A 23,960-nucleotide genomic window follows, 5' to 3' on the forward strand; every position below is an offset into this window, starting at 1 on the left:
AATATACTACGTGACTGGGCAATATACTACGTGACTGGGCAATATACTACGTGACTGGGCAATATACTACGTGGCTGGGCAATATACTACGTGTTTGGGCAATATACTATGTGGCTGGGCAATATACTACGTGGCTGGGCAATATACTACGTGGCTGGGCAATATAGAGAAAAACCCCCCCACAAAATTGAGCTTAAATTGAGTTGGTACACATGCAGAGGTTAAACGCATGTTCACATTGGCCACAAAACATTGAAACATACAAGAGAAAAAAGTAAACGAAAACGCTAATGTAACTAAGTAAAAAAGCAAAAGTGCATTTAAATAACACAGTGTTAATTTTGCTTTTTTACTTAGTTACATTAGGGTTTTCGTTTACTTTTTTCTCTTGTAGGTTTCAATGTTTTGTGGCCAATGTGAACATGCGTTTAACCTCTGCATGTGTACCAACTCGATTTAAGCTCAATTTTGTGTTTTTTTTCTCTGTATTGTTGCATTCTGTGCAAGCCGGTGTGTGGCCTCCCTGTTTCTGAGCTAGAGACTATATAAGGCTTCCCCAGTCTAGTGTTTCACTGGTTGGACCCAGTCCTTTTTGTCTGCCCTTATTCACACTGAGGTCAACATTGACCCAATGAAAGGTTTTAATATTAGACATTGTAGGATTGTCCCGATCAGAGTTACCGTGACGAGGTGGGATGGCTTTTGTGCTATTTTTTGATCAAAAAACAGTATTGCTGAAAACTCTTATTTAAATGGACTTTTGGTTTTTTACTTAGTTACATTAGGGTTTTCGTTTACTTTATTCTCTTGTAGGTTTCAGTGGTTTGGCAATATACTACGTGGCTGGGCAATATACTACGTGGCTGGGCAATATACTACATCACTGGGCAATATACTACGTGGCTGGGCAATATACTACGTGGCTGGGCAATATACTACGTCATTGGGCAATATACTACGTGACTGGGCAATATACTACTTGACTGGGCAATATACTACGTGGCTGGGCAATATACTACGTGGCTGGGCAATATACTACGTGGCTGGGCAATATACTACGTGGCTGGGCAATATACTACGTGGGCTGGGCAATATACTACATGGGCTGGGCAATATACTACGTGGGCTGGGCAATATACTACGTGGGCTGGGCAATATACTACATCACTGGGCAATATACTACGTGGCTGGGCAATATACTACGTGGCTGGGCAATATACTACGTGACTGGGCAATATACTACGTGGCTGGGCAATATACTACGTCATTGGGCAATATACTACGTGGCTGGGCAATATAGTACGTGACTGGGCAATATACTACGTGACTGGGCAATATACTACGTGGGCTGGGCAATATACTACGTGGCTGGGCAATATACTACGTCACTGGGCAATATACTACGTGGCTGGGCAATATACTACGTGGTTGGGAAATATAATACGTGGCTGGGCAATATACTACGTGGCTGGGCAATATACTACGTGGCTGGGCAATATACTACGTGGCTAGGCAATATCCTACGTGGGCTGTGCAATATACTACGTGGCTGGGCAATATACTACGTGGCTGTGCAATATACTACGTGGACATGCATATTCTAGAATACCCGATGCGTTAGAATCGGGCCACCATCTAGTATACTATATACAGGAGGAGATGACACACGTATATACTATATAAAGTCATGGCCAAAAGTATTGACACCCCTCCAATTCTGTCAGATAATACTCAGTTTCTTCATGAAAATGATTGCAATCACAAATTATTTGGTATTATTATCTTCATTTAATTTGTCTTAAATGAAAAAACACAAAAGAGAATGAAGCAAAAAGCAAAACATTGATCATTTCACACAAAACGTCAAAAATGGGCCAGACAAAATTACTGGCACCCTCAGCCTAATACTTGGTTGCACAACCTTTAGCCAAAATAACTGCAACCAACCGCTTCCGGTAACCATCAATGAGTTTCTTACAATGCTCTGCTGGAATTTTAGACCATTCTTCTTTGGTAAACTGCTCCAGGTCCCTGATATTTGAAGGATGCCTTCTCCAAACTGCCATTTTTAGATCTCTCCACAGGTGTTCTATGGGATTCAGGTCTGGACTCATTGCTGGCAACCTTAGAAGTCTCCAGTGCTTTCTCTCAAACCATTTTCTAGTGCTTTTTGAAGTGTGTTTTGGGTCATTGTCCTGCTGGAAGACCCATGACCTCTGAGGGAGACCCAGCTTTCTCACACTGGGCCCTACATTATGCTGCAAAATTTGTTGGTAGTCTTCAGACTTCATAAAGCCATGCACACGGTCAAGCAGTCCAGTGCCAGAGGCAGCAAAGCAACCCCAAAACATCAGGGAACCTCCGCCATGTTTGACTGTAGGGACCGTGTTCTTTTCTTTGAATGCCTCTTTTTTCTCCTGTAAACTCTATGTTGATGCCTTTGCCCAAAAAGCTCTACTTTTGTCTTATCTGACCAGAGAACATTCTTCCAAAACGTTTTAGGCTTTTTCAGGTAAGTTTTGGCAAACTCCAGCCTGGCTTTTTTATGTCTCGGGGTAAGAAGTGGGGTCTTCCTGGGTCTCCTACCATACAGTCCCTTTTTATTCAGACGCCGACGGATAGTACGGGTTGACACTGTTGTACCCTCGGACTGCAGGGCAGCTTGGACGTGTTTGGATGTTAGTTGAGGTTCTTTATCCAGCATCCGCACAATCTTGCGTTGAAATCTCGTAAATTTTTCTTTTCCGTCCACATCTAGGGAGGTTAGCCACAGTGCCATGGGCTTTAAACTTCTTGATGACACTGCACACGGAATACACAGGAACATTCAGGTCTTTGGAGATGGACTTGTAGCCTTGAGATTGCTCATGCTTCCTCACAATTTGGTTTCTCAAGTCCTCAGACAGTTCTTTGGTCTTCTTTCTTTTCTACATGCTCAATGTAGTACACACAAGGACACAGGACAGCGGTTGAATCAGCTTTAATCCATGTCAACTGGCTGCAAGTGTGATTTAGTTATTGCCAACACCTGTTACGTGCCACAGGTAAGTTACAGGTGCTGTTAATTACACAAATTAGAGAAGCATCACATGACTTTTCGAACAGTGTTAATACTTTTGTCCACCCCTTTTTATGTTTGGTGTGGAATTATATCCAATTTGGCTTTAGGACATTTCTTTTTGTGTTTTTTCATTTAAGACAAATTAAATGAAGATAATAACAAATAATTTGTGTTTGCAATCATTTTCAGGAAGAAACAGAGTATTATCTGACAGAATTGCAGGGGTGTCAATACTTTTGGCCATGACTGTACAGGAGGAGATGACATACAGGTATATACTATATAAAAGAGGAGATGACACATAGGTATATAGAGATGACATACAGCAGGTATATACTATACAGGAGATGACATACAGGTATATACTATATATAGGAGATGACATACAGGTATATAGTATATACACAAGAGATGACATACAGGTATATACTATATACAGGAGGAGATGACATATAGGTATATACAATATACAGGAGGAGATGACATACAGCAGGTATATACTATTTACAGGGGAGATGACATACAGGTATATACTATATACAGGAGATGACATACAGGTGTATACTATATATAAGGGAGATGACAAACATGTATATACTGAGGGGAAAATGAGGGGTGTGAGGTGAAAATGAAAAGGTGTGAGTGCAAAATGAGAGGAGTGAGGGAAAATAGTGGAGTGATCGGAAAATGACAGATGTGAGGTCGAAATGACAAGTGTTAGGGGGGAATGAGAGGAGTGAGGGGGAAAATAAGAGGAGTGAGGGGGAAAATGAGAGGTGTAAGGGAGAAAATGAGAGATGTGAGGGGGAAAATGAGAGGCGTGATGGGAAAATAAGAGAAGTGAGGTGCTATAACTAACCACAGATATTTACTATGCCCAGGCAACGCCGGGCTCTTCAGCTAGTAACTAATAAATTTCGTTCAACTTCACAATTGTTTTCCACTTGTTTATGGGTTGAACTAGATGGACTCAAAGTCTTCCTTCAACTTTAATAACTATGTTACTATGTTGATTCTTCACCAAAAATTTACATTTGGTATCTTTATGTTTGAAGCATGATATGTGGGAAAAGGTTGAAAAGTTCCAGGGGGCCGAATACTTTCGCAAGTTAGTGTAACAATTTTTTTCTATTAAATCACTAAACATGTCATTTATGAAATGTTTAAGAAGAATAGTATAGTAGTTAAATCCTAGTTCTATAAAATATGAACTGATCAAACCATTAATAGTAGGTTTTTAAACTGGCCTTTTATCATCAACTAGATGGTAGCCAGATTCTAACGCATCGGGTATTCTAGAATATGTATGTAGTTTATTTATGAAGATTTTGGAATAATACATTGAATACACAGGATTCGGCCAGCCGCGAGCAATTAGCGAAGCGTGGTTCAAATCCCGCGCCAATTCGCGGCCGGACTGCGCCTGTCGCTGATTGTTCGTAGCTGGCCACGTAGTATATAGCACAGCCACGTAGTATATAACAGCCCATGTAGTAAATAGCACAACCACGTAGTATATTGCACAGCCACGTAGTATATAGCAGAGCCACGTAGTATATAGCACAGCCACGTAGTATATAGCACAGCCCACGGAGTATATAGCACAGCCACGTAGTATATAACAGCCCACGCAGCATATAACATGGCTCGCATATATAACAGCCCATGCACGCAGTATATAACACAGCCTATGTAGTGTATAGCACAGCCACGTAGTATATTGCACAGCCACATAGTACATTGCACAGCCCACGTAGTACACTGCACAGCACACATAGTACATTGCACAGCCCACGTAGTACATTGCACAGCTCACGTAGTACATTGCACAGCCCACGTAGTACATTGCACAGCCCACGTAGTATATTGCACAGCCCACGTAGTATATTGCACAGCAAACGCAGTATATTGCACAGCCCACGCAGTATATTGCATAGCCCACGCAGTATATTGCACAGCCCACATAGTATATTGCACAGCTCACGCAGTATATAGCACAGTCCACAGTATATTGCCCAGCCCATGCAGTATATTGCCCAGCCCACGCAGTATATTGCACAGCCCATGTAGTATATTGCACAGCCCACGTAGTATATTGCACAGCCCACGTAGTATATTGCACAGCCCACGTAGTATATTGCAATGTGGGCATCATATCCCTGTTAAAAAAAGAATTAAAATAAAAATAGTTACCTTATATACTAGAGTATAAGCCGACCCCCCTAATTTTGCCACAAAAAACTGGGAAAACTTATTGATTCGAGTATAAGCCTAGGGTAGGAAATGCAGCAGCTACCGGTGAATTTCAAAAATAAAAATAGATGCTCCATACCGTTCATTATTGCCCCATAAGATGCTCCATATAAAGCTGTGCCACATATAATTCTCCATATCGTTCATTGTTGCCCCATAGATGCTCCATAGAAAGCTGTGCCATATAGAATGCTCTGCACCGTTCATTATTGCTCCATAGATGCTCCATAGAAAGCTGTACCCCATATATAATGCTCTGCACTGTTCATTATGGCCCCATAGATGCTCCATATAAAGCTGTGCCATATAGAATGTTCTGCACCGCTGATTATGGCCCCATAGATGCTCCGTATAAAGCTGTGCCATATATAATGTTCTGCACCGTTCATTATGGCCCCATGGATGCTCCTTATAATGCTGTGCCATATAGAATGCTCTGCACCGTTCATTATGGCCCCATGGATGCTCCTTATAATGCTGTGCCATATAGAATGCTCTGCACCGTTCATTATGGCCCCATAGATGCTCCTTATAAAGCTGTGCCATATATAATGTTCTGTACCGTTCATTACTGCCCCATGGATGCTCCTTATAAAGCTGTGCCATATAGAAAGCTGCTGCTGCTGCAGTAAAACAAAAAATCACCTCTTTTCGCTCAGGACGCTGGCGCTTTCAATATTTACCTGCTCCTCGTGCTGCTCCATCTCCAGCACTGACGCTCAGCAGAGGGCGGGCACTGACTGTCACCGCGCCCTCTGAACTGAGCGTCACTGCCAGAGGACGCTGCAGACGGAGCCACTCCGGAGCAAGGAGCAGGTAAGTATCGTGCAGCGCTTGCGCTCCCTGTATACTTACCTGCTCCCGGCGCAGTCCCTGGCTTCCCCGACGCTGCATCTTCTTCCTGTATTGAGCGGTCAGTTACCGCTCATTTACAGCAATGAATATGCGGCTCCACCCCTATGGGAGGTGGAGCCACATATTCATTTCTGTAATGAGCGGTGCCATGTGACCACTCAGTACAGGAAGAATCTGCAGCGCCGGGGAAGCCAGGGACTGCAGGGACCCCGCCGGGAGCAGGTAAGTATAATTACACCCCCCCCGCTCCCCCTCCCCTGCTGACCTCCCGATATATGACTCGAGTATAAGCCGAGAGGGGGTCTTTCAGCCCAAAAAAATGGGCTGAAAATCTCGGCTTATACTCGAGTATATACTCACCTTCCATTGGCCCCCGGATCCAGGCAAAGCAGTTCCTGATGCTCCTCGCGTGCTCTGGTCTCAAGAGTGCATTGCGGTCTCGTGAGATGATGACTTAGTGGTCTCGCGAGACTGCTACGTCATCATCTCGCGAGATCGCAATGCATGGAGCAGTCACCGGAGCGCCGCAAGAAGCGGGAAAGGCCTGTTCTGGATCCGAGGGGCCGACTGACAGTGAGTATATAACTATTTTTTATTTTGTTATTTTTAACATTAGATCTTTTTACTATTGATGCTGCATAGGCAGTATCAATAGTAAAAAGTTGGTCACACAGGGTTAGTAGCAGCGTTAATGGACTGCGTTACACAGCGGCCCATTTAATGCTGCCATTAACCCTGTGTGAGCACTGAATGGAGGGGAGTATGGAGCGGGCACTGACTGCGGGGAGTAAGGAGCGGCCATTTTGCTGCCGGACTGTGCCCGTTGCTGATTGGTCGCGGCTGTTTTGCCGCGACCAATCAGCGACTTGGGATTTCCGTACAGACAGACAGACAGACAGAAAGACGGAAGTGACCTTTAGACAATTATATAGTAGACTAGACTGTGGCCCGATTCTAACGCATCGGGTATTCTAGAATATGCATGTCCCCGTAGTATATGGACAATGATGATTCCAGAATTCGCGGCAGACTGTGTCCGTCGCTGATTGATCGAGGCAACCATTATGACATATTCGTCGCCATGACAACCATTATGACATGTACGTCGATACTGTGCCCGTCGCTGAATCAGAAACACGGGATTTCTACGTCCTTTATGACATCATCGTCGCTGTGCCCATTGCTGAGACGCGGGATTTCTACGTCGATGCTGTGCCCGTCGCTGATTGGTCGAGGCCTGGCGGCCTCGACCAATCAGAGAGGCGGGATTTCCAGGACAGACAGAAAGACAGACAGACAGAAAAACCCTTAGGCAATTATATATATAGATTTGTCCCTTCTAGTAGGTGAAATGTATTCTTGTCCATAAGCGCTTACTAGCAATGGACGGCCTGTCATGGTGTTTGGCTCCACCCGAGTTAATATCTAATTTTTGTTAACCTTTAAAATGTCTGGTTTTCTTGGATACACAAAGGATTGAGCTGGACCAGAAGGTGCAGAAAAGTCAATTCTACTTCTTCATTTTCACAATCTTTGGAGACTCCAGTAGCCGCCACCAGCACCGAACATATTCACAGGTCACATAACCAGTTAGGCCATCCATTGCCGATCTTGTGCTGCCTTCTACCACTTCATGGACTAAAATGTCTTTGCTTAATGAAAAACTTTTTATTTTTAGTTTTGTTTCACTACATGGGATGACAGTCCGGTATTGCGGAGTCCCTGTGATGGGTTCTGCTTCCTGTAACCAATGTTTTCACAAACTCTCCTCCTCTTTGTAGTCCTGGTTTGTACAATACATGAACTGGATGTTAAGAATATTTTTCTCACTCCATTGGAAAAGTTGCATGGGTGTTAAGATTTGGTCTGAACACGACCTCTGGAGGCTAGCCCGGGCTGAAAGGCGTTTTATGGTGCCTCCTAACCATCACATACACCTTTGCCATGAGCAGTGGCAAAAAAGTGCCATTCAGCTTCCATTCCAAAGTCTTTCTTGTGATGGCATACATTTATAAAGTTTTTCCAGTTTTTATACTGTGCAGAAGAGCCATCCAATGAGTAGTAGACCTTGCTCAAACTTGGTAGGTTGTCTGTTTTTATCACGGAAATCAATTTTTTGGGGAACAAATGAACAGCTATTGAATCATGACGTAAGCACGCAGATATCATAACTACACTTTTGTACTTTATTTCTCCATTCTCATTGTAATAGATCGCAAAAGGGTGCACAGTCGCTTGTTCATTGTTCCAGTGAAATGACTGTGCTTCATCCTGAACAACAAAGGAACAGTTCTCTGAAAAGTCTAAAGGTACCTTCACACTGATCAACTTTCCAACGATCACGACTAGCGATACGACCTGGCCGTGATCGTTTGAAAGTCCTTGTGCGGTCGCTGGAGAGCTGTCACACAGACAGCTCTCCAGCGACGCCGAAGTCCCCAGGTAACCAGGGTAAACATCGGGTTACTAAGCGCAGGGCCACGCCGATCCAGCGATGTCAGCGGGTGATCCAGCGACGAAATAAAAGTCACAGAAATCCAACATATTGTTTTTTTCTTTTGGGTTTACTGACGAAATAAAAGTGCTGGCCTTCTAGCTCCGACCAACGATGTCACAGCAGGATCCAGATCGCTGCTGCGTCAAACACAATGAGATCGCTAGCCAGGACGCTGCAACGTCACGGATCGCTATCGTTATCGTTCAAAAGTTGCTGAGTGTGACGGTACCTTTAGCTTATTACTGTCTCATTGTGTTTGATGCTTTCTTTGAGGTGATTGTAGTAGTCAGACTGTTGGCGAGCTATAAATGAATGTTTCTGAAGGACTATCAGCTGTTCACAAAAACATTCTATAAAATGTTCTACACTAAACAGTGTCAAAAGAACATCTGTCAACAGATAGCCACTGTTTATAAGTTTTATTTTCTACAATAGCCTCTTCAAAATCATTTACCGTATTTTTCGGACTATAAGACGCACCGGACCACAAGACGCACCCCAAATTTGGGATGAAAATTGCAGAAAAAAAGATTTTTTATAAGATAGGGGTCCGTCTTATTGCCCGAATTTAAGGTATCTTACCTGAAGGCTGGCAGTGGCAGAGCAGGGTCACAGAAGGCATGTGTCGGCAGAGGTGCGGTGAAGCTGAGGCGCGGTTGGCGGTACGGCAAACACCTGAGCAGGATCCCTTCCTGCTTAGATGGGTGACACCGAGGCCTGGTGTCCATGGGGGGGGGGGGGGGTTGCGGCAGTGCTGTGGTGGCGGCAGAGGTGTGGTGAAGCTGAGGCGCGGTGGGCGGTATGGCGAGCACCTGAGCCGGGTCCCTTCCTGCTTAGATGGGTGACACCGAGGTCTGGTGTGCATGGGGGAGGTTGCGGCAGTGCTGTGGCGGCAGAGGTGCGGTCACCTCCTCAGGTAAGGTGACGCCGCGGCCCGGTATCCAAGGCGAGCAGCAGAGCCAGGTTAATCACCGGCTCCTCAGTGGCGGTCATCTTCCTGAGGCCACGCATGTGCAGATTGAGTGCTTTGCTTCCCGGGGATTCAGGAAAATGGCCGCGGCGATCTCAATCTGCGCACGCACGGCCTCCTGTGGCCATTTTCCTGAAGCAGAGAACTCAATCTGTGCACGCGCTGCCTCAGGAAGATAGCCACCGAGAAAGCCGTGATTCACCTGGCTCTGCCGTTTGCCTTGGATACCGGGCTGCGGCGTCACCTCACCTGTGGAAGGGACCCTGCTCACGCCATACCGCTCCTCACGCCTCATCATCCCGGCACCTATGCCGGTAAGCCTGCATTCGAACTATAAGGCGCACCCCTATTTTACTCACAATTTTTTGGGGAAAAAAAGTGCGTTTTATAGTCCAAAAAATAGGATAATATATTTTTTGAGAGCCAATGCTATACTGAGGGACATTTTTTTGCAAATCTTGAGATAACTCCAACTCTTTTCTGGACACAATATTTGAGACAGACATACTTTGTGATCACCAATCTGAATATCTTTCAGCGTACCCCCTCAATCATGAGCTTAGTTATCTGGTGTTGTACATACGCACACTGAGTGTGTACCACTACCCCCAGCCAGGACAGTTCTTCGGTCGCAGTTCAGCAAATGTTGAAAATCCTATTTTGGCAGAAGTGGAATTTTTTTTCTTTAAAACTTTCATAGGTTCCTTTCAGATTGGTAAGAAGCAGCCTCTTCTGGACACAAGTTTCTTAGCGGTCACTTTCATAGACACACAATCTTTTATGCCGGCATAATTTGGCTCACTTCATCAATATTGTAAAAATATTTCACTTTACCCAGTATGGCGTCAGCGAATGTTTTGCCTGGTTTAGGATCAGGACAAGACATGAAACCCTTTGGTTCGACTGGAGATTTGGCTTTTGTACCCATTCTATTGCTAACGGTAAATTCATTTTCTATTCTTTTGCATGTCCAACTCTTCGGTAGTATAGTCAGTATCATGAACTGTTCACTTCTGCTGGGGGTGGATTTGCATTTATCTTTAACCCTTTTCTGACCTCGGACGGGATAGTACGTCCGAGGTCAGAAGCCCCGCTTTGATTTCGGGCTCCGGCGGTGAGCCCGCATCAAAGCCGGGACATGTCAGCTGTTTTGAACAGCTGACATATGCCCGTAATAATGCCTATTAACTAGTTAAATGCCGCTGTCACACGCAGACAGCGGCATTTAACTACCGCTTCCGGCCGGAAATGATCGCATCGCCGACCCCCGTCACATGATCGGAGGTCGGCGATGCTTGTACATTCCTTGAGACCTCTATGGTTACTGATCGCCGGTAGCTGTGAGCGCCACCCTATGGTCGGCGCTCACAGCACACCTGATTTTCTGCTACATAGCAGCGAACATAAGATCGCTGCTATATAGCAGAGGCGATCGCGTTATGCCTACTTCTAGCCTCCCATGGAGGCTATTGAAGCATTGCAAAAGTAAAAAAATGTGAAAAAAAATAAAAAAATATATAAAAGTTTAAATCACCCCCCTTTCGCCCCATTCAAAATAAATAAATAAATAAAAAAAAATCGAACCTACACATATTTGGTATCGCCGAGTTCAGAATCGCCTGATCTATCAATAAAAAAAAGCATTAACCTGATCGCTAATCGGCGTAGCGAGAAAAAAATTAAAAACGCCAGAATTACGTTTTTTTTGGTCGCCGCGACATTGAATTAAAATGCAATAACGGGCGATCAAAAGAACGTATCTGCACCAAGATGCTATAATTAAAAACGCCATCTCGGCACGCAAAAAATAAGCCCTCACTCGACCCCAGAAAAATGGAGACGCTACGAGTATCGGAAAATGGCACAAATTTTTTTTTTTTTTAGCCAAGTTTGGAATTTTTTTCACCACTTAGATAAAATATAACCTAGTCATGTTAGGTGTCTATGGACTCGCAATGACCTGGAGAATCATAATGGCAGGTCAGTTTTAGCATTTAGTGAACCTAGCAAAAAAGCCAAGCAAAAAAACAAGTGTGGGATTGCACTTTTTTTGCAATTTCACCACACTTTGAATTATTTTCCCGTTTTCTAGTACACAACATAGTAAAACCAATTATGTAGTTCAAAAGTACAACTTGTCCTGCAAAAAATAAGCCTTCACATAGCCAAATTGACGGAAAAATTAAAAAGTTATGGCTCTGGGAAGGAGGGGAGCGAAAAACGAACACAGAAAAACGGAAAATCCCAAGGTCATGAAGGGGTTAAGCTGCAGAATGATCTCTGAATCAGTGTCATTTTTTCCTTCACCTTCTACTGTTTCACCTACCAGGGTCCATTTCTTTTTTTTTTTTTACTTTTTCTACTTTTTTTGGCTATAACCTGGATAATGGATTCTTTTTTTTTGCAGTGGGCAATTCTTCGATGCTAGAAAGTGATTTATTCAGATATTCTACTGTTAGATCAGGATTTATAAAATCCTCTGTGCTGGAAGTTGCAGGTTCTTCACAATTTTCTGCCTGCAGAGTATTTTTCTCTTTTGCAAGTTGCTTTCTACAACTGTCACAAACTTTCATGCCTGCATTGATTGATGGATTTATATGAAACATCCAATCTTGTACCGGCCTAAAGGTACCTTCACACTGAACAACATTACAACGATATCGCTAGCAATCCATGACGTTGCAGCGTCCTGGATAGCGATATCGTTGTGTTTGAGACGCAGCAGCGATCTGGATCCTGCTGTGACATCGTTGGTCGGAGCAGAAAGGCCAGAACTTTATTTCGTCGCTGATCACCAGCTGTCATCGCTGGATCGGCGTGTGTGACGCCGATTCAGCGATGTCTTCACTGGTAACCAGGGTAAACATCGAGTTACTAAGCGCAGGGCCACGCTTACTAACCCGATACTTACCCTGGTTACCAGCGTAAACGTAAAAAAAACAAACACTACATACTTACATTCCGGTGTCTGTCCCCCGGCGTTCTGCTTCCCTGCACTGTCAGCGCCGGCTGGCCGTAAAGCAGAGCACAGCGGTGACGTCACCGCTCTGCTCTATGGCCCGCGCTTATACAGTGCAGAGAAGCAGAGCGCCGGGGGACAGACACCGGAATGTAAGTATGTAGTGTTTGCTTTTTTTACGTTTACGCTGGTAACCAGGGTAAACATCGGGTTACTAAGCGCGGCCCTGCGCTTAGTAACCCGATGTTTACCCTGGTTACCAGGGGACTTCGGCATCGTTGGTCGCTGGAGAGCTGTCTGTGTGACAGCTCTCCAGTGACCACACAGCGACGCTGCAGCGATCGGCATCGTTGTCTAGATCGCTGCAGCGTCGCTAAATGTGACGGTACCTTAAGATTTTTCCTTATTGTGTGTCCAGTTTTTTCTAAAGGATTGCAACAGCATCTATATATAGTCCACGTAAAAAAGAAGAAAACGAGGGCACTCACCAGTCTTCTTATTGTGCAAAGATCACTTTATTAGTCCAACATCTAAAAAGTCCAAGGTCGGGCAACGGCGGAGCCGAAGCTCAGGTGAGCAGGGGGGAGCGGAGACGACGGCCGTTTCGCGCTGTGCTTGCGCTTCTACGGGTCAGTGCATGTGAGAGCAAGACAGCGGAAATATAGTACCGGCCATGGTACCACCCCCCACCGCTACCTCCCTCCCACAAACATAAAAAAACACTCAATAAAAAGCACAACTTTAAAACAATGTGGCATATCTAGTGCATCTCACATTCAAATATATACAGAATGTACAGAATGACAAAACATGAGTTTAGTGCGCAAGAATAGACATTACTCAATATCTCCATTTTCATATTCATCACATTTCAAATGTGATCGCTCAAAGATCCTACTGAAACTAATCCCGTGGTTTCCCTATTTCAAAGAAAATTAGACAAATCCACCCTATCGTTAAAACCCAAGGGCCCCATCGCTTCACAGCGCATGATCCACCTAGCTTCGACTCTAAGAAGCAAATTATCTAAATCACCCCCTCCAGCTGGCAAAGACACCTTCTCAAGCCCTGCAAAGGTGAGACAATCTGCTTTACCCCCGTGTTTATCTCTTACATGAGAGATCAGACGCGGCACTCCTTTACCTGTAGCAATCGATCTGCAATGTTCCCGGAACCGCATGAACAGTGGTCGTATAGTTTTCCCAATGTAGTAATATTTACAAGGGCACAAAATCACGTATACTACGTGATCCGTCCTGCACGTGATAAAATCTTCTACTACATGCGTAATGCCCCCCATTCTAATGACCCGGTCTACTAATCGTTGGTTGCAGAATGAGCAATGACCGCACTTGTAATTGCCGTGCGGTATGGTTTTGGTTAGCCAATTCTGATTGGGTTTAGTCAGGCGGTTTCTCACCAATTTGTCCCTCAACCTTACACTTCTCTTATTTGCTATAAGGGGACCTCTGACTGCTACAGCTGCCAACTCTTTATCTTGACCCAAAATGTGCCAATTTCTTTTTATTGCTAACCTGATCTGGTGGTCCATATTGCTATATGTAAAACAAAAAGTAAACCTCTTTTCTTTCCCAAATGCTCGTACCGGCGAAATAACCTTGTTCTCCATATTTCTTTCCCTCATTACCTTCTCCTGCGCTGACAGTAACAAGTTTTCCGGGTATCCCCTCTCTCTGAATCTTTGTGTCATTTCCTCTGATTGTCGTGTAAACCTTCTATCTGTGTTGTTAACTCGACTTACTCGTAAAAACTGGCTACGCGGTAATGCCAACTTAGTGTGCATTGGGTGGAAACTGTCAAACCGCATCATGGTGTTTCCTGCCACTGGTTTACGGTATAAAGATGTGCAGATTTTTCCCTCCTCAATCTCTACTAATACATCTAGGAATTCCAACCGATTTCCTCCAAAACTTGATGTGAAAACCATATTCATATTATTACTTTCATTCAGATAAGAAACGAAATTCCTAAACAAATCTTCTGTGCCATCCCAGATCAATATCACATCGTCGATATATCTCTGATAAAACTTGATGTATTGCAAAAAATTGTTGTTACTGCCGTATACGTATTTTTCCTCGAAAAGCCCTAAAAACAAATTAGCAAACGTACAAGCTACCGGAGTCCCCATCGCAGTCCCCACTTCTTGTACATACCACTCATCTAGAAACATGAACGCATTGTGGGTCAAGATAAAATCTAACGACTCACAAATAAAATTGACAAAATTCCGACTTCTATCCGAGGTGCACAAAATCTGCTCGATGGCCTCAACTCCAGCTTTTTGTGGGATGCGCGTATATAAGCTTTCCACATCTATGGAAGCTAAAGCATACCCATCATGCCACTCAAAATTTTGTAAGCTGGAGAGAAAAGAATTGGTATCTTTTAAATATGCTGGAATGTCCTTCAGCATCGGACGTAAAAGCCAATCTATATACTGGGATAGGGGCTCAGTGAGTGACCCTATCCCAGATACGATCGGCCGACCTGGAGGGCACTGAACAGACTTGTGCACCTTCGGAATATGGTACCAGTGGGGTCTGGTTGGGAACTCCGGCAGCAATTTTTCCGCTTTTCTCTGAGTAATTACACCCAGTTCTACATGCCTTCTTAGCAAAGACCTGAGATAAAGTTGTGCTTTTTATTGAGTGTTTTTTTATGTTTGTGGGAGGGAGGTAGCGGTGGGGGGTGGTACCATGGCCGGTACTATATTTCCGCTGTCTTGCTCTCACATGCACTGACCCGTAGAAGCGCAAGCACAGCGCGAAACGGCCGTCGTCTCCGCTCCCCCCTGCTCACCTGAGCTTCGGCTCCGCCGTTGCCCGACCTTGGACTTTTTAGATGTTGGACTAATAAAGTGATCTTTGCACAATAAGAAGACTGGTGAGTGCCCTCGTTTTCTTCTTTTTTACGTGGACTATGCAGTTGGATCTGTTTTCCTCGAGGAGCACCCGAAGTGTGTGATGTGGCAGCGTTGGTTAACCCATGAAGCACTGAAGTGTTAATACATCACTTGGCTTTGTGTCCTTGTTTTGAAGGCTGTGCCGCCCCATTTACTTTTTTATCTATAGGCATCTATATATAATTGTCTAAGGGTTTAATTGTCTGTCTGTCCTGGAAATCCCGCGTCGCTGATTGGTCGAGGCCGCCAGGCCTCGACCAATCAGCGACGGGCACAGTCTGCCGCAAATTCTGTTATCATCTTTGTCTTCCACCAGCCGGCCTCGACCAATCAGCGACGGGCACAGTCTGCCGCAAATTCTGTTATCATCATTGTCCTCCACCAGCCGGCCTCGACCAATCAGCGACGGGCACAGTCTGCCGCAAATTCTGGAATCATCATTGTCCTCCACTGCTGTCAAGTGCCGCCATTGTGTTGTCTAAGGGTCTAATTGTCTGTCTTTCTCGGATATCAGCCAATCAGCGATATTAGTGCAGGATTTAAACACCACTGACAGCGCAACATACATACATACATACATATTCTAGAATACCCGATGCGTTTGAATCGGGCCAACATCTAGTCTACTATATAATTGTCTAAGGGTCACTTCAGTCTTTCTGTCTGTCTTTCTGTCTGTCACGGATATTCATTGGTAGCGGCCTCTGTTTGTCATGGAATCCAAGTCGGTGATTGGTCTCGCCAGCTGCCTGTCATGGCTGCCGCGACCAATCAGCGACAGCCACAGTCCGATTAGTCCCTCCCTACTCCCCTGCAGTCAGCGCCCGGCGCTCGCTCCATACTCCCCACAGTCACCGCTCACAGGGTTAATGCCAGCGGTAACGGACCGCGTTATGCCGCGGGTAACGCACTCCGTGTGACCAAGTTTTTACTATTGATGCTGCCTATGCAGCGTCAATAGTAAAAACATCTAATGTTAAAAATAATTTAAAAAAAATAAAAAATCATTTTATACTCACCGTCCGCCGCCTTTCCTGCTCCCCGCTCCTCGCGACGCTCCGGTGACCGCTCCATGCAAGCGGCAGGTTCCGATGCTGTGTATGGGAGAAGGACCTGCCATGACGTCACGGTCATGTGACCGAACTACAAGGGGCCCTCGGAAGGTGAGTATATGTTTATTTTTTTTATTTTTTAACCTGTGACATACTTGGCTGGGCAATACACTACGTGACTGGCCAATATACTACGTGGCTGGGCAATTATACACACAAAAATAATCCAGCATTTCATATTCATCAGGGCCAAAGGTACACTATCGTCAAGACCTTTCCCATATATTAAATTGGCATACCGCCAGGTGACATACTCCAAGCAACAATTTTAACACAAGAAAAACAGAGTATATACAGTGGGGCAAAAAAGTATTTAGTCAGTCAGCAATAGTGCAAGTTCCACCACTTAAAAAGATGAGAGGCGTCTGTAATTTACATCATAGGTAGACCTCAACTATGGGAGACAAACTGAGAAAAAAAAAATCCAGAAACTCATATTGTCTGTTTTTTTTACATTTTATTTGCATATTATGGTGGAAAATAAGTATTTGGTCAGAAACAAAATTTCATCTCAATACTTTGTAATATATCCTTTGTTGGCAATGACAGAGGTCAAACGTTTTCTGTAAGTCTTCACAAGGTTGCTACACACTGTTGTTGGTATGTTGGCCCATTCCTCCATGCAGATCTCCTCTAGAGCAGTGATGTTTTTGGCTTTTCGCTTGGCAACACGGACTTTCAACTTCCTCCAAAGGTTTTCTATAGGGTTGAGATCTGGAGACTGGCTAGGCCACTCCAGGACCTTGAAATGCTTCTTACGAAGCCACTCCTTCGTTGCCCTGGCGGTGTGCTTTGGATCATTGTCATGTTGAAAGACCCAGCCACGTTTCATCTTCAATGCCCTTGCTGATGGAAGGAGGTTTGCACTCAAAATCTCACGATACATGGCCCCATTCATTCTTTCATGTACCCGGATCAGTCGTCCTGGCCCCTTTGCAGAGAAACAGCCCCAAAGCATGATGTTTCCACCACCATGCTTTACAGTAGGTATGGTGTTTGATGGATGCAACTCAGTATTCTTTTTCCTCCAAACACGACAAGTTGTGTTTCTACCAAACAGTTCCAGTTTGGTTTCATCAGACCATAGGACATTCTCCCAAAACTCCTCTGGATCATCCAAATGCTCTCTAGCAAACTTCAGACGGGCCCGGACATGTACTGGCTTAAGCAGTGGGACACGTCTGGCACTGCAGGATCTGAGTCCATGGTGGCGTAGTGTGTTACTTATGGTAGGCCTTGTTACATTGGTCCCAGCTCTCTGCAGTTCATTCACTAGGTCCCCCCGCGTGGTTCTGGGATTTTTGCTCACCGTTCTTGTGATCATTCTGACCCCACGGGGTGGGATTTTGCGTGGAGCCCCAGATCGAGGGAGATTATCAGTGGTCTTGTATGTCTTCCATTTTCTAATTATTGCTCGCACTGTTGATTTCTTCACTCCAAGCTGGTTGGCTATTGCAGATTCAGTCTTCCCAGCCTGGTGCAGGGCTACAATTTTGTTTCTGGTGTCCTTTGACAGCTCTTTGGTCTTCACCATAGTGGAGTTTGGAGTCAGACTGTTTGAGGGTGTGCACAGGTGTCTTTTTATACTGATAACAAGTTTAAACAGGTGCCATTACTACAGGTAATGAGTGGAGGAAAGAGGAGACTCCTAAAGAAGAAGTTACAGGTCTGTGAGAGCAAGAAATCTTGATTGTTTGTTTCTGACCAAATACTTATTTTCCACCATAATATGCAAATAAAATGTTAAAAAAACAATGTGATTTTCTGGATTTTTTTTCTCAGTTTGTCTCCCATAGTTGAGGTCTACCTATGATGTAAGTTACAGACGCCTCTCATCTTTTTAAGTGGTGGAACTTGCACTATTGCTGACTGACTAAATACTTTTTTGCCCCACTGTATATCACCACCACATACCACATCAATTTAATAAAAATAATTTTTATTAAACATATTGAAATGACATAAAACATAAAACTACCAGAAGGAACAATAACTGAGCACTCAAAGGGGGGAACACTGCTCCATTAGTAAGGCCTGGTATAGCATATATTTATACACAGAACACAGCTCCATTGCTGCGGGTGCTTACACATACATATAAGAGAAATCAAGCTTGTATCAGAAAGTGCACATGTGTTAGAAGCACCACCCAGTTCCAAGAAACATATATATCATTAGCCTCAATGCTTACCCACTATAAGTCCAAAAGGTGCAGTGGTCCGCCCTATGACCCCTGAAGCGCGTTTCGCGTTTGATGGCTTTCTCAAAGGGGAGGTAAACTACTCCTGCAACTACCCATCTTTTTAAAGCCATGTAACCCACTGATTGGGAGGTGGCGCATGCGCCTGCATCCCCCACACACACAGAAAGCCGCCTCCCATCGGCGTCATTGCACAGTGTGCATGCGGGTGAAAGTACATGGCTGGGCAATATATTACGTGGCTCTGTGCTGTATACTACGTGACTGGGCAATATACTACGTGACTGGGCAATATACTACGTCACTGGGCAATATACTACGTGGCTGGGCAATATGCCACGTGGGCTGTGCAATATACTACGTAGCTGGGCAATATACTACGTGGCTGGGCAATATACTACGTGGCTGGGCAATATGCCACGTGGGCTGTGCAATATACTACGTAGCTGGGCAATATACTACGTGGCTGGGCAATATACTATGTGACTGGGCAATATACTACGTGGCTGGGCAATATACTACGTCGCTGGGCAATATACTACGTGGCTGGGCAATATACTACGTGGCTGGGCAACATACTACGTGGCTGGGCAATATACTACGTGGCTGGGCAATATACTACGTGGCTGGGCAATATACTACGTGGATGGGCAATATACTACGTGGATGGGCAATATACTAATACTACGTGGCTGGGCAATATACTACGTGGCTGGGCAATATACTACGTGACTGGGCAATATACTACGTGACTGGGCAATATACTACGCGGATGGGCAATATACTATGTGGCTGGGCAATATACTACGTGGCTGGGCAATATACTAATACTACGTGGCTGGGCAATATACTACGTGGGCTGTGCAATATACTACGTGGACATGCATGTTCTAGAATACCCGATGCGTTAGAATCGGGCCACCATCTAGTATATTATAAAATGCTGTTCCTTGAGAAGTAGCAGCCATTGCTGTGTGAGAAAAATACAGTTAATATTAAGGAAGATGGGTAATAGAAATACAGATTTACAGTACACTTGAGACATAACTGTTACTATAAGGTGAGTATTCGGGCTAGCGCACATAGCTTTTTCTGTCTGCGGAGAAACGCTGCGGTGTTGGCAGTATTTTTCTACCGAGTTTTCACTATATCTGCATTCGTTTTTGTTTAATCACTAGTGAAAACGATGGCAGCTTTTTTATATAAATAGTGATAAATGCTGCGTTTATTGCAGCGATCGAAAAGTAGTGCAAACAGTGATTTACTCACTCAGAGGGTTTCAAAAACACCTCATGTGTTTAACCCCAATGAAATCAATGGGGGTGTTTTTCTGAATGATGATCACTCAGAATAGCGCTGTGTGTGTATAAGCCCTTAATAAGGAAAGCATTAAACTTTTAACATAAATGTACTCAAACTTTAAACAACCTCACCAATACTGTAGCACACCGACTCCTTGATGCCTGTGTAGAGACTATTGTTTGTTCAAGAGTGACCATGTCCAGGCATGTATATTCTTTTATATTTAAACCTATGGAGCCTGCTTTGGCTCTAAGAGTTCATAAGGTAATGTGCATAGGGCGGAAATTTGCGCTGAGTGTGCGCCAGTGGTGTGCCTTTAATGGAGTCCTCAGGTTGCATTATGGTGAGAATCATATAAGATATCGTTGGTCCCTTGACATAGCTGTGAATACCTCCCGGCGAATGGGATGCCCTTATACTAGGGTTGTTTCTAAATGATGGATTTTAATTTAGCCAAGGGACTTGTGAAGTCCCATTGGCTGACTATATATGTACGGCCGACTTCTCTGAGACCTGGGGGAGCGGTGGTGGTGCGCCTGCGTGAGTGAGCTCCTCACAGCGGTGCACCGTCCGGGCATCTGTCCTGGTCTCGGGCTGCTTGCCGCTTACTTAGATGGCGCCTGCGCAATAGGGATGGCGTCGGAGACTCACTAGGTAACCATTCTTAGCACACCGCGGCGTACCCGGAGACTTCCGGACATGCGCAGGGGTGCTCTATGGCCAGATATGGAGCGACGATATCCCGGGGGCCGGTTAGGAAATGATGGTGAGATACGGTGCCGATTATCCCTTGGAGGTGTCAGGTGGGCTGACCATTTGTGCACACTATTTGGGACACATATGCCCTTTGACATCTCTGTATGCTGATGCGCTTAGTAACCCGATGTTTAACCTGGTTACCCGGGGACTTCGGCATCGTTGGTCGCTGGAGAGCTGTCTGTGTGACAGCTCTCCAGTGACCACACAACGACTTACCAACGATCACGGCCAGGTCGTATCGCTGGTCGTGATCATTGGTAAATCGTTAAGTGTAACGGTACCTTTACTCCCGACTCTGCGGTGGGCAGATACTTAACATGATTGACAGAGCTGCCGGCCTGTCATCTGCTCTGCATTCACTGTCTACCCCTGTTCACTCTCAGGTTGAGCCCTAAGGGTATGTGCACACGTTGCAGATTTCCTGCAGATCTGCAGCATTTTTTCCACGCAGAAACGCTGCAGATCTGCAAGTGAATAACCCCTTTCTGACATCAGACATACTATCCCGTCGAGGTAACCTGGGCCCGTATGGCCACCGACGGGATAGTATGTCATATGCGATCAGCCGCGCACATGGGTGGAGCGCGGCCAAGTGTCAGCTAACTATTACAGCACTACCGCTCCCGGCACATTAACCCCCGGAACACTGCGATCAAACATTATCACAGTGTTCTGGAGGCATAGGGAAGCATCGCGCAGGGAGGGGGCTCCCTGCGTGCTTCCCTGAGACCCTCAGAACAGCGCAATGTGATTGCGTTGTTCAGAGGGTCTCCTACGTCCTCCTCCCTGCAGGCCCCGGATCCAAGATGTCCACGGGTTCCTTCTGGGTCCGGCAGGGAGGTAGCTTGACGGGGCCTGCTGAGAGCAGGGGCCAGCAAGCCTCTTGCACTGCCTGTCAGATCACCGATCTGACAGAGTGCATTACAAAGTGTCATATCAGCGAGCTGACAATATATACACTGCATGCAGAATTATTAGGCAAGTTGTATTTTGATCACATGATACTTTTTATACACGTTGTCCTTCTCCAAGCTGTTCAGGCTTGAGAGCCAACTACCAATTAAGTAAATCAGGTGATGTGCATCTCTGTAATGAGGAGGGGTGTTGTCTAATGACAGCAGAATCCTATATAAGGTGTGCTTAATTATTAGGCAACTCCCTTTCCCTTGGCAAAATGGGTCAGAAAAGAGATTGGACGGGCTCTGAAAAGTCCAAAATCGTGAGATGTCTTGCAGGAGGGATGCAGCAGTCTTGAAATTGTCAAATTTTTTGAAGCTTGATCACCGAACAATCAAGCGTTTCATGGCAAATAGCCAACAGGGTCGCAAGAAGCGTGCTGGACAAAAAAAGGCGCAAAATAACTTCCCATGAATTGAGGAAAATCAAGCGTGAAGCTGCCAAGATGCGATTTGCCACCAGTTTTGCCATATTTCAAAGCTGCAACGTTACTGGAGTAACAAAAAGCACAAGGTGTGCGATACTCAGGGACATGGCCAAGGTAAGGAAGGCTGAAAAACGACCACCTTTGTACAAGAAACATAAGATAAAACCTCAAGACTGGGCCAAGAAATATCTTAAGACTGACTTTTCAAAGGTTTTATGGACTGATGAAATGAGAGTGACTCTTGATGGGCCAGAGGCTGGATCAGTAAAGGGCAGAGAGCTCCACTCCAACTCAGACGCCAGCAAGGTGGAGGTGGGGTACTGGCATGGGCTGGTATCATCAAAGATGAACTTGTGGGACCTTTTTGGGTTGAGGATGGAGTGAAGCTCAACTCCCAGACCTACTGCCAGTTTCTGGAAGACAACTTCTTCAAGCAGTGGTCCAGGAAGAAGTCGGAATCGTTCAAGAAAAACATGATTTTCATGCAGGACAATGCTCCATCACATGTCTCCAACTACTCCACAGCGTGGCTGGCCAGTAAAGGTCTCAAAGAAGAAAAAATAATGACATGGCCCCCTTGTTCAACTGATCTGAACCCCATAGAGAACCTGTGGTCCCTCATAAAATGTTAGATCTACAGGGAGGGAAAACAGTCCACCTCTCGGAACAGTGTCTGGAGGCTGTGGTGGCTGCTGCACGCAATGTTGATCATAAACAGATCAAGCAACTGACAGAATCTATGGATGGAGGCTGCTGGGTGTCATCATAAAGAAAGGCACTCATTTTTGGCGGATTTTGTTTTTGCATGTCAGAAATGTTTATTTCTATATTTTGTGCAGTTATATTGGTTTACCTGGTGAAAATAAACAAGTGAGATGGGAATATTTTTGGTTTTTATTAAGTTGCCTAATAATTCTGCACAGTAATAGTTACCTGCACAAACAGATATCCTCCTAAGATAGCCAAATCTAAAAAAACCCACTCCAACTTCTAAAACTATTAAGCTTTGATAGTTATGAGTCTTTTGGGTTGATTGAGAACATAGTTGTTGATCAATAATAAAAATAATCCTCGAAAATACAACTTGCCTAATAATTCTGCACGCAGTGTGGACAATGTAAAAAAGTAAATAAAATAAAAAAAATCACTCTGTAAAAATATATTTTTTTAAAATTCCTAAATAAAGAAAAAATAATATATTGTTCCAATACATTTCATGTAAATCAAGAAACAATAAAAGTACACATATTTAGTATCGCCACGTCCGTAACGACCCGACCTATAAAACTGTCCCACTAGTTAACCCCTTCAGTGAAGACCGTAAAAAAATAAATACAAAATGAGGTAAAAAATAATGCTTTATCATACCGCCCAACAAAAAGTGGAATAACACGCAATCAAAAAGACTGATATAAATAACCATGGTACCGCTGAAAACGTCATCTTGTCCCGCAAAAAAACGAGCTGCCATACAGCATCATCAGCAAAACAATAAAAAAGTTATAGTCCTCATAATAAAGAGATGCAAAAATAATTATTTTTTATATAAAATAGTCTTTATTGTCTAAAAGCGCCAAAACATAAAAAAATTACATAAATGAAGTATCGCTGTAATCGTACTGACCTGAAGAATAAAACTGCTTGATCAATTTTACCAAACGCGGAACGGTGTAAATGCCCCC

At 44.5% G+C, this 23,960-nt stretch overlaps 1 protein-coding gene across 1 annotated transcript in view; it reads right to left on the reverse strand.

The window, feature by feature from the left end:
• The window catches only part of LOC138662766 (death domain-containing protein CRADD-like), a 49,656-nt gene that overhangs the window by 20,867 nt on the left and 4,829 nt on the right, over positions 1-23,960 (reverse strand). The window lies entirely within an intron of this gene.

This window comes from Ranitomeya imitator, chromosome 2, assembly GCF_032444005.1.
Source record: "Ranitomeya imitator isolate aRanImi1 chromosome 2, aRanImi1.pri, whole genome shotgun sequence".
In the NCBI taxonomy this organism is placed as follows: Eukaryota; Metazoa; Chordata; class Amphibia; order Anura; family Dendrobatidae; genus Ranitomeya; species Ranitomeya imitator.